The sequence below is a fragment of the Gadus morhua genome, chromosome 16, assembly GCF_902167405.1.
Source record: "Gadus morhua chromosome 16, gadMor3.0, whole genome shotgun sequence".
Lineage (NCBI taxonomy): Eukaryota > Metazoa > Chordata > Actinopteri > Gadiformes > Gadidae > Gadus > Gadus morhua.
The window spans coordinates 31,111,732-31,123,349 of NC_044063.1; the positions used below are offsets into that span (position 1 = coordinate 31,111,732).

Genomic DNA, 11,618 nt, shown 5'->3' on the forward strand with positions numbered 1-11,618 from the left:
TGTAAAATTCAGTCATGTCACGTAGATCATGTGTTATGTTGAGAGCTAAGAGCTGTTGAGACAGCTAAGTTGCCGCCAGAATCAGACTATAGCTAGTCTAACGTGAAATGGACATGGTGAGCAAAGCCTTATTCTATCGTTCGTCAACAGGAGATAATATTGTCAAGAAATATAGGATATACAGTATATATATATATATATATATATATATAATCTACCACTACTTGCTTGTGAGTAATTACAATGTATGTATAATGTAATTATATAGCATTTATGGTCGCGACGGAAAGCTGCGTTTCGGCTGAGCGACTGGCCTTAATTTCTCTCTGTGATGTATTTAAAAAAGAGACTAGATTAAAACAAAAAAAGGCTCAAAACATGCCACTGTATATGTAATGGTTCTACAATATATGAAGGTGTCACGTAATGAATGAAACTACGGAAAAAATGTCACGATACTCTACATGCACCTGTGAGATGCACGTGCAGTCAGTCGCCGGCCGAAATTGACGTTTTAAACGTTATTTCTATTTAAATGTTTTTCTTTTTTAAAGATACATCTGTATTATGAATCTGACTGACTGGCTAGCTAACCTTTCTCGCAATTTTAAGGTTTCCCAAAGAGAAGCAGTTGAGGAGACAGTGGGAAGTGGCTGTGAAAAGGGAAGACTTTTCTGCCAATGAGAGGTCAATGCTCTGTAGCCAGCACTTTCGGCCGGAGGATTTTGACCGGACAGGCCAAATTGTCAGGCTCAGGGATGGAACTAAACCATCTGTGTTCAGTTTCCCAACACATCTCAAAAGAGTAAGTGCATCACTAAACTTGTTGAAAATGGTTTTTGTGTGTGTGTGTGTGTGTGTGTGTGTGTGTGTGTGTGTGTGTGTGTGTGTGTGTGTGTGTGTGTGTGTGTGTGTGTGTGTGTGTGTGTGTGTGTGTGTGTTCATTTGGAATGATTGAGAATGAGATACACCTGTTCAAGTATTTTGTTCTTCGGTTTTAGAAAGTGCCAGCCAGGACTACACAAGCCTCAAGGAAGGCTGAAGCGAGCCTTGTAATTGACTGTTCTTTACAATCATTACAAGTCACTGAACCTTCACCTACCTACCTTGTGAGTATTAACACTAGCTATGCCCCAAAACAGCAGTGAGCATCATGGCATCATAAACATTACTCACTACTGTTTTGTCCTTTTTTACTAGGAACACCCTTATGCATTGCCTCCATCTCCCACTCTTCTCAAGACTAGACTCAGTGAAGCCCTGGCTAGGGTGGAGAGTCTTGAGAAAGAGATGAGGAACTCAAAGGCCCGAGAGTGGAGGGCGAAGAAAACAGTGCGTTGTCTTCTGGAGGACCTCAGGGGGAAGAACCTCATAAATGAAGAGCTGCACGAGAGGCTTGACTTATACTCAGGTAACATTGAAATTAAACTTTGAATGTCAATTATATCTTGGGGCTGTAACCAAAGAAATACAACTGCAATAATGTGTTCAAATGCTTGGCTTGTCTGAATTTCATATATCAGACTTAAACTCCAAATACCTGACGTCTGTAATATGCCCCCATTCATAGTTTGAATAGCATCTGGCACAGACAAAAGCCAACAATCATAGTCTGATAGCTCTAGCTTCAAGACACACAATAGCCAGGTACCTTTGTTGGCAGGTGTTTATGGGCACCTGTTTAGAGCAATCAGTCATGGTTCCTGGCTTTTGTGCATCTTTAAGCTAGAGCTATTAAGTCAATGATTGTTGGCTTTGGTCTACAGCCATGACAAGATTACATTTTTCATTCATATGGCCTTGCCTGGAAATAAACACATTAGCCTATTGGTGTTTTCATAATGACATTCATACTCTTTCAGTCACTTACTAATTACTCTGTGCTATCTGCATTTCAGATCTTCCATTAGGCCTCCTGTCCAAACAGGGCCACGAGTACACTAAAGAGCAGAGGGAGTTTGCCCTCACTCTCCACCTGCACGGGCCCAAAGCCTACTCTTACCTGAGAGAGTCTCTCCACCTCCACCTACCACATCCACATACATTGCAAAGGTATTTGCCATTACATTTAATTGCACTTTATTGATAGGAAATTACTGGTTCAAATACATTTGTATTGTATTATTGCTACTTAATAATAACTACTTTTTCATTTGATAAAGGTGGATGATCTCTGTGGATTCCAAGCCTGGACTCAACACCATGATGCTGGACATGTTGAGAAGAAAAAGAGAGGAAGATCCAGTGAAGTATGGACGTGTGGCGCTCATGCTGGATGGCATGGCCATCAGGAAACATGTCCAGTACAGTCCACATTCCCAGAAAATGACCGGATTTGTGGACATGGGGGATGGCCTAAACGAGACAGATATTGCCACTGAGGCTCTGGTTTTTATGGTGGTTGGCCTACAAGGCCATTGGAAGGCTCCAATTGCCTACTACCTGACCAAGTCTCTGACGCCCGACACACAGAAGGTCCTGCTGGTACATGCGCTGGAGGCCCTGCATGAGCGTGGCATCCGGGTCATGTCCCTCACAATGGATGGGCATGCATCAAACGTAAGCATGTGCAACCAGCTGGGGTGCCAGCTAAAGGCCAACCCTTGTGAGCCTTTGAAAACATTTTTCCCCCATCCTGCGACTGGCGAGAGGGTGTTTGTCATGATGGACGCTTGCCACATGTTGAAGCTGGCAAGAAACATGCTGCAAGCGTACAGCCCAATCTGTAGCAGAACTGGCCTCATCAACTGGGACTACGTTGTTTGTTTGAACGATATTCAAACAAAGAATGGACTGCATGCTGCCAACAGGGTCACTGAAAAGCACATTCAGTTTGACTCACAGAAGATGAAGGTGTCCCTGGCTGCACAGACGCTGAGTCGCTCTGTGGCAGTAGCGCTCCGAACGCTGAGGGACCTGGGGTATCCACGCTTCACCCTCTCTCTAGCGACAGCCGAATTCATTGAGGTAAGACTAGATTCAAACATTGTTTTCTTATCAAAGGGTCCTGGCCATCTTCTTCATCTTCATCTTCTTCCTTTCTATTTCCTAAACAATTTATTTTAGATGATTGACAGGCTGTTTGACATTATGAACAGCCGCAATCCCCGTGCCAAAGGATTCAAAGCCCCCCTGGGATCTTTGAATTGGACAAGGAGTGTGGAACTCTTGTCCAGAGGCCGGGAGTACTTAATCAGTTTGGTGATGAAGGATGGAACTCCCCTTCATCGTTCAAAGAGGTATTTTAAATAGTGACTCTTCCATATGTGCATGCTCTGCTTATGCATGCATATGATGCTCTGTTCTATTGTTCCGATCTTTTTGCTGTCTGCGGTTTTTCAGTTCATACAGGTGAATGTGGAAATGTCCATGAAATGTCCATCTACAACTTTCAAACTGACAAAATATTTTCTTTTTAAGGTACCTGTCTGTCATGGGGTTTGTCATCAACATTGACACCCTAATGCTGATGTGTCCTGAGCTGCTTCAGAGTCAGCAATATATCTGCACCTACCGGTTCAGCCAGGATCATTTGGAGCTCCTTTTCAACTCCATCAGGGCATCAGGTAAGGATCTCAGAAGTTTCTAAATTAATTAAATTGTCTTTCCAAAAAAGTCTTTGACGTCTGAAAAGAGTAAATATCGCTATTAAGTGTTGTGTGTTTTTGGTTTTTAGGGGGCTGGAACAACAATCCCTCCGCAGGCCAGTTCCAGGGCATCTTCCGCCGGCTCATGGTCCGATGTGGTGTCACACCGAGCACTTCAGGGAATGTGGCACCACAGGATGAGACCGTGTCTCTGTCGGCTGTAGAGATGTCCTCTCCCTCTGAAACGGAAGAGCTTGAGGTGCCCTTCGTGAATGTGTCTGCGTTGATTGGGGACCACAGCTACTTGCCAACCCGCTTTGGTGGCCTAGTGGAAAACGCACTGGTCTACATTGCAGGGTTTGTGGTGCGGCAGGTTTTGAGAAAGCTGTCCTGTGGTGAGTGCCGTGCTAGCCTGGTGACAGATGCTGCACGCGCATCTTTCGACGAGAGCTACCACCTGCTGACTCTGAAGAACAAAGGAGGGCTGATGATTCCTTCAGAGGGGACAGTGAAGGTGGTCAGGTCAGCAGAGCGGTTCATTCGCCAGCGTGCATCAGGGCAAGCTGTCAGTGTGTCTGTGATCCAGCAGTTTGTCCGGGCTGACATCTGGACAGATGATGTGTTTCTCCTCAAGGAGCACATTCAGGACACACAATTTGGCATTGAAAACCACCACTTTGCACTGTTGTCCTTGGTTGTGTCTGTATTTCACAAAATCAGGCTGCACCACATTGCAAAACTGAGCACGCTGCAATTACAGACTGGCAACAGTCGAAAAAAGCTCAGCAAGACTATACTTTTTAAAGGGTTCTAGCCTAGATTAAATTATTATATAATATCATATTGTGGCGACTCCTACCCCTGGGGAGTCTGGGTAATGGGGTATTCATAACGTTGTTTGGGGAAAAGGGGGTTTATTGTCTTTAGATAAGTTGTTTATGTTATTAGGTTCAGTGGGGTTAACGGGTTTGGGGTCTCTATTGTTTGTGTGTTTATTGTGTGTAGTGTTGTCGGCAACCATTACCCGGAATTGGATGTATGTCCGTCGGTCAGGTGTGCCGTGTTTTCTGTTATGTGTGCGTGTTTGAATAAAGGCAGCTCTCGGGGTCGTGCGGTGTATTGAGGCACGAGAGTTGCGCCGCCATTTAAACCTGGGCTCCCGTCTCGTCCTTCCCGCGCTGCTCGCCACAATATATTGTGTGAAATTATATATTGTGTCAATTGCACTGCATAGATGTGAAAATGTTATGAGCATGATTGTATATTATGTCAAATTGTACAAATGTACAAATATATATATTATATAATATGAATATATACCTATACTTAAAATATATTATATTGTTTCACATATTATATATATCATATATATGTTATTCCATTGCACATTATACTGAGTCATTATATTATATTGTATTATATATATGCTGTTATTTATATTACAGTTCAACTATTGAGATGTGTATGTATATATTGAGATGTGTATATTTTTACTGCTATAGAATATATATATATATTCTCTTATAATATATATAATATATTTCTCTTAATGATGGTCAATACGTAGTAACTAAAGAAGCACTATTTCGATAGTTCATAGATCTCAGTATTTTCAAAGTGCACGGGCTGTGCAAGAAAAGGGAGCGTTTATCATAGACCCATGCACATGTATGACTGGCGATTTAACTAGCGAGATTCAAAGTAACGTAGAGGCAAATCTTTTTCACACACTTCACGTAGAGCATAAACCCTTGAATACTCCATGAAATTGGTTGCGAAATGTAAAAGGTTATCGTGATTTTTATCCAGATAAACCGCAGCTCCTGGCAACTTGCGCTTGTTTTGACGCGTCTGACAGACCTCCGGCTTCAGAGAGCTCCCGTACCAATATGGCGGCGCCGCGTTTCGCCTAGGCAACGGGCTGACGCAGTGGAGGCGGCGTCTACCTATATGATGTCTATGGGCGTGACCGCAGTTCTGTAGGCTAACTTGCTGACGCTACTTTTAGCTAGTGACGGTTGACATCATTAGGCCAACTTGCGCTACTTTCAAGATGGGATGGTGCAAATTCAATGAGAAATGGTTTGAGGAGGATACATTTCGGGGGTGGTTGGAGAAGGCAGGTGACTACGAGGCAAGGTGTCGTTTATCCCGAAAGGCATTCATACTAGGGACCATGGGAGCAAAAGCTCTTGAGTCCCACATGAGGTCGCAGAAATATATCCGATACTCCGTGGCAGCTACAGGACCACACCGATGCCCGTATTATTTGAAAGAAGTGGACTGAAAAGTTCAGCATCCGTGGCTAGTACTTCACATCAGACGGCGTTAACCGGCTTTGTGTCGCCACCAGAAACCCAGAAGGCGGAGGTATTGTGGGTTCTCCACACGGTGAGCAGACATAATTCCTTGAAATCGAACGAGGACATTAGTAACGTCTTGGCTGCTTTGTTCCCAGATTCTGAGTTTGCGAAGTCGTTCACCTGCGGTGAAAACAAAACGGCCTATCTTGCCAAACACGGCATCGCATCTTTCATAAAAAGAGAGCTGTCACGCAGCGTAAACTATAAACAGTACGTCCTCATGTTCGATGAGTGAACAAAACCACCAAAAGCAAACAGATGGATATCCATGTGAGGTACTGGCCCACGGAAGACACCGACAGCCATGTCATATCGCGGTACTATGGATCACAGTTCATGCTGGATCATTTTAATGTAAGTATTCCAAACAGTAAATTAATTAAATTGTGTGACGGGCTTTGATTTTTGCCCAAAAATAATATTCGAAGTTTGTTTGTTTATTAATATTAATATTAGAATATATTAGAATATTTATTAATAATATTTTGACCATTAAATTCCTTCAGTAAGACCTGGATTGGTGCTTCGCGGGGTTTGTTTACCGGCGTTGCTATGGTTACCGGTCCTGCGTGTTCCGACGGTTTATTAGGTATTGTCACGACCCCACTGGTATCTAGGGAAAACCGGCTCTCTGTCTAGGCAGGAGTCGAGACACATACGTGGTATAACCACAGCTGGTAGGCAACTAGCTTCCGGGGCACGTGTGTAGTGACTCACCTGGGTTCCTGGTGAGCGCTGGTCCTTCTCTCTCTTGCTATGGAGATAGCCCAAGCGTTGTGGTGAACGGTAGCTGTCTCGTTCAGTTATGGTTTACATGTTTAGACAAACACTTGACAAACAAAGACGGTGAAGGGGCGGTCACGTTCCCCCGTTGGACTCCTTAGCTCTGGTGTGTACTGGCATCTGGGTGAACGGCTTTACAAAGTCTTATCCTGCCGGAGCTGTAACCACTGGCCACCATGCTGTGTATATCCACCATCTTGGATCCTCCATGTGACCACAATCAACCAATCAAGGGAGCCACTCCCACCGTTACCATGACCACCAGTTACCAACCAGCTTAACCTTACCCAACAGTAGGATCGTGACAGTATCTAATAAATCGCTGTCTAATCTATACTTCATTCAATGCCTCTTCCGTGGTCATTACAATATTATGACTAGACTGCGTCGGGTTCTCCGACGCTCTCCCTCTTGGCCTGCCATAACAGGTTTGAATATTAAGGGCTGCCTAATATTCGTTTGAATTTTGATTTATTTTTTGATATTCGCATTATATTCTAATAAGGAAGTTCGGCTTCAAAGCGCGTGTGTGTGTGTGTCTCTGTGTGTGTGTGTGTGTGTGTGTGTGTGTGTGTGTGTGTGTGTGTGAGATCACTGTCAGCCGTGTTTACATGGACACATCTGATCCGCATAGATGTGGAAGAACAGCCCAATCGGAATAGAAAAGGATCATATAATACGCCTCAATCGGAATACAATCATCTGTTCGTAATATAATTCTATTCGGCTACAGAAGAGGTGGTGTAGTCTGCTATAATCGACATGCATACACTTATTCTGATTAGTTTGGGGTTTAACTTAGGAAAGCTGCAGTAGTTCGCATTTGGTCCCTTCCGCACTCCAAACTTGACCGCTGTCAAGGACGGTGGATTTATTGCCTGATTCATGTCTTTGTTATCACTCCGTAGTAGTTACAGTAGTCCGGTAACATAGCAACCCCAGTGTGTCCGGTTGCTAAGCGACGGGACATGGGTGACTATGGGTGACACGGGTGGGTTAATGTGTTCGCGTAACGTCGTGTCCGCGCGCTTCCGAGATAACTTTGCAAGAGTACTACTACTGCTAGTACTACGGCTACGGTTGATGTGTATAAGTGACTCAATAAATTCCCTTTTCTATCAAATAATTTTTCAGACATATTTTGGGTCTTAATTTATGTATTTGTTGGTCTTAAAAAGTCTTAAAAAGTCTTATATTTGACTTTAAAAATGGTGCAAGAACCATGATACAATTATGATAAAGAATTGCAAGGTTCCCACAGTCATGAAATTCATGACTGTTCATGTCATGCCATACAATCAGAAAAACTATTCTCAAGGCCTGGAAATGTTGTGGAATTAAATGAATGTTGAGGAGAAAGGTTATTATTAACACTGTTTTTGGATGTTTGTCCTCATCTTCTCATCCTCCGGGAATAAGTCTTACAATATTGCACTTTAATGGATATATAGAGCTTCCTATTAAAAACTATTCATATCAAGTAATTGAAATGGTGTATAATATTTTCTAACAACTTTTGAACATTCATTGATAAAATTGAATTGAATTTTCAATTAAGGTACTTCTTCAGCGAATCACTTGGCCCCGTGAGGACGACGAAGACGCAGATTATTCAGTCGCTACGATATGCTGCATTACAGGCTATCTTCAACAGTTCATTGCTCATGGTAGGTTTACACAATGCATTTGAAAGTACTATTAAAATTGTATTTGGCTACATAAATGTTTAGTATTTACTTCACATTTAGGTGAATTGTTTTTCATTGTAATGTTGTTATTTTGAGCTAATTTAGATATTTTTGGTGAATTTCATTGTTTAATCTTTAAACCTCCATAGCTACACCAACCAAATTGACTGATCTGGTCAAATTTTGGACTGGATGGGAGATCCTTCCAAGGAGCCTCTCAGTCGAAGTAGTCACTGGCAGATACCCCACAGCGTCCACCTGCTTTGAGGCCTTGCGGGTCCCAGGGCATTACAAAGATTATACATCTTTCAGAACTGATGTTCTGGCCAGCATTTCATCGTGCCAAACAGGATTTGGTCTGGTGTGACCAAAGACTTTCACAGATTCTTGGGACGAACAGAGAAACTAGCTGCTGTTTCATTTGGGTTGGAGCCAACACACATCTAATCAGGCTGAAGGAATATTGCATTCTGACAAAAGAACACACACTCTTACACACACACGGCACTCACAAACAAACACATACACACACACACACACACACACACACACACAAAAACAAACACGTACACACAAACTCATACAAACACACACACACACACTCTCTAGATTTCTAGATATTATTCGAGTGTGTTGAGCCCTATGTTACCGTCAAAACTGTCAGTTTGACCCCGTTTGAAGCATAACATCTATAAATAAATGGTTGATATCATTTTTTTGCTTTATAATTATTACTTTTCCTAATTTAATGACCACTGGCAAACACAAAAAGTGCAATAGTTCTTCCTCTGTTATATCCAGTATTACTACACAGCCTAGGCTCTGTAAACTGGTATGTAAACAGGCCCAGCGTAGCTAGCAACATGCCTGTTTACTAGGGCTGTAACGATACACCAACTCACGATTCGGTTTGTATCACGATTTTTGACCCACGGTTCGATACAGCCCACGATCTTTTTTAAATTAAAAAGCATTTTATTTAAACAACACTTATATAACAATTAACTTAATGTAACATTTAATAACAAATCATTTGGAACACTGAACAGATTCGAACAGAAAGAATACTATTAAAGTATAGCTAAATTAATTAATAAATGACCAAAGATTGCAGTTGGAGGATGCTTGCACAGATTCGAACAGAAAGAATACTATTAAAGTATAGCTAAATTTATTAATGAATAACCAAGATTGCAGTTGGAGGATGCTTGCAGGTAGGCAAAAACCCTCAACTAGTTTGGTTGTTTAGTCAAATATCCTATAAGCGCTTCTTAATTAGGCTATGTAGGTAAAATAATGACATAATCAGGCCGTATAGAATGCAACATGTTTAATAGCCTAACTTTCAATAGATGCGAAAAAACATGAACGTCGCGAGGCATAGCGTTACGAGTAGCCTATGTTTGTGCGGGAGAATGGCAGTGTGCGTATGTTTGTGCGTGAGTGACGTCAGCGAGTGAGTGGACGAGCGAGGAGAGCGAGCGGTAGCGTGTGTGTCTAGTGAAGAAGCGAACGAGTCAGGTAGAATAAAGTACCCATCCTGTCAATAATCGGTGGCCGCTTCATTCCGACCTATAAGCAGACCAACTGCCGGTCAAATCACACAAAACAATAGAGACAGCGATCACACAGGCAATTTTTTTCGTGCTTGGCCCACTCTGGATAAATGTCGTTCATATCGCATATGAGGACTTCGACGGCTGTGGAGAAGTACAATCCTCCGTAGCCATGGAGAGCTGTCATCACAGAGAGGGCATCTCGTCGCATACTTACAGCATCGATAGGAGGGGGCGGTGTCAGCAGACTATTATTTCGACAAATTATTGGCAAATTTCAATCGGACAATTTGACCGGAGAGTTAGAAAGGGCGTTTCGCGCTTCTGCCTTCTCACACCGAGACAGGTTCGTGGCTGTTTACTACTGTTTACAGAGGCTGTGTAGTAAATCTGGATTTTTTTTATTCAGGGAACACAAAGTATGTACAGTTTCTCCTAAATCAGTGTTCACATCAAAGCTTTGACAACATCCGTTAGGTTTTACACAATTTGGCTTTAAAAAAAGAGTGTGTTAAGTGTTAACAAAAGTGTAAAACTCAAAATATTTATATTTCTTTTTCACCTTTTATAAATGTTATTTGATTTGCATGGCAAATATCACATCTGTTGAAATTAGGTAAGTCAAGAAGGCCATGGGAGATGGTTTGAAATGTTGGTTTTTTCCCGCTCCACATCAAGATCATTCCAGTCCAGATGTAATGACGACCTTCATCTTTTGGAGCCCGCTAACAAAACCAACGGGCCTCATTAATGTGGGCAGTCCAGCGATAAATGATTTGCTCCGATACAAAAAAATGACAGTTACATGACAGACATGGCCTATTTAAGCCAGGGTGAGTGGGTTTATGTCTCTATGCAAATCTCAATTCAGTTCTTTCACAGGGAAAGAAAATTTTCACAAAACTGAACAGTGGCAATGTAAATATCACAGCCAAAGGACTGGGGTGCAGCTCTTGGGTTAACTGCATGTCTCAAAGATGTCATTTGGTCATCAGTCAGTGGGCCATCTGTTTCTTGGACAATGATGCCTGAGTGGTCAGCACGGGGAAGTCCACTGTTTTCCCACTCAATTTCTGGAATGTCCATACCCTAAAAACAGAATAATTTTGAATTTCATGCAGTGTTATCTGGATAAACAGTGGGCACATTTTCACATATGTCTTCTTGGATTCTAATTTAATTGCTTAAACACGAGAACCAGACTACTTATTAAAATCACATATTTTGCACGTACCTCTGTGTTATCTGGGCCAGGAATCGGGTGATGTGCATGAACCAGCACCCACAGCTGGTTAGGGGTCATCTGGCTCTCTGTTCTAATAGGATGATTGTCCCAACCACTGCGAAAAGTGTCAAGGTCATCCTGCAGGCGTGGAAGGAACACAAAGTGGCAGCAGAAGAGGTGTGTAGCATTGTCAATGCTGAGGAAGCCCTCCTCTTCAAGGTAGTGGAGAGCATCTTAGTAAATGTTGGTTACAGCTACCCACAGGTCTCTCCACAGCCGCTCAATCCTGTAAAATTATTAAATTGACTAGTATTAATGTCATATTAAAAAAGACCTTCCACTCAACTTCTTGCATCCCCAAATCAACAGGAAACATCATTGATTGTCATGTATTTATTTTTTAAATATATTACTGT

General features: G+C 42.3%; 1 long non-coding RNA gene across 1 annotated transcript in view; it reads left to right on the plus strand.

The window, feature by feature from the left end:
- LOC115561711 (uncharacterized) overlaps positions 1-8,391 on the plus strand; it is a 31,827-nt gene extending 23,436 nt beyond the window's left edge. Inside the window, exon 3 of the long non-coding RNA XR_003979960.1 lies at positions 8,292-8,391. This is a non-coding gene — a long non-coding RNA (uncharacterized LOC115561711). The remainder of the gene's footprint in view (positions 1-8,291) is intronic.
- The last annotated feature ends 3,227 nt before the right edge of the window (positions 8,392-11,618 follow it).